The 773-nt window shown below is 46.1% G+C and overlaps 1 protein-coding gene across 1 annotated transcript in view; it reads right to left on the bottom strand.

Moving 5' to 3' along the window:
• Window positions 1-773, bottom strand: part of ITGA8 (integrin subunit alpha 8) — a 172,126-nt gene that overhangs the window by 120,253 nt on the left and 51,100 nt on the right. The gene's annotated exons all lie outside the window — the stretch shown is intronic.

Raw genomic sequence — 773 nt, 5'->3', positions numbered from 1 at the left:
CCTTCCCCCAATTCCCCAGCACTGTTCCCATCCCCCAATTCCCCAATAAAAATCTTAAAAAAAAAGTATTTAAAAAAAAATTGCTTGACAAATATATTATTCCAAATTTATGTCTCTTGCTAAGAGTTGAACGTTTTTCAGTATCTCATACCATAATCCATGAGGCCAAGATGTAACTTAGCCAGATTCAAATGTGAGACTTGCTGGAAACTCCGTAACCTGGGTTGGTGGCTAAGAGAGAAAATTGGTTGCCCAAAGAAACTAATTCAGCTCACGATTGGCTCCCTTCGGTGGCAGTACCACATTCATTGTTAAAGAAATGTGACCAATTTTAACAGGTCACAATAGCCAGGAAAACACAGGGTCGTGGATGAAGTGTGACCCCAGGCCATGTTACATCAGGAGAATGACAGAAGCCTGTTTACAGAAAGCTGGCCCGTTCTTAATAAGACTGAGTACGGAGCACTTCCTCACTGGGAGGAACGGAGCCAAACCAGGTAGTCTGTCAACCTTGTATAGCGTTGGGATCAAGGGAGGGCTCCAGTCACAGCAAGGACGGAAGGCACTGCCCACCATTGACTTGGCCACTATAGTGGGACCAACGAGAAGCCTGGGTCTTCTCAGAGGGAAGGCAGGTACCCAGAACTTGCCACTAGGGACACCACATACAGGACTGCAACATAATAGCATTCCTCTCAGATCCCAGCAACGAAGGTAATGGGATTCCTCTCAGATCCCAGCAACATAACGGGATTCCTCTCAGATCCCAGCAA

The sequence above is a fragment of the Hipposideros armiger genome, unplaced genomic scaffold (genome assembly GCF_001890085.2).
Source record: "Hipposideros armiger isolate ML-2016 unplaced genomic scaffold, ASM189008v1 scaffold_844, whole genome shotgun sequence".
Lineage (NCBI taxonomy): Eukaryota > Metazoa > Chordata > Mammalia > Chiroptera > Hipposideridae > Hipposideros > Hipposideros armiger.
The sequence above is the reverse complement of the archived record's forward strand: the minus strand, read 5'-3'. Positions and strand labels throughout refer to the sequence as shown.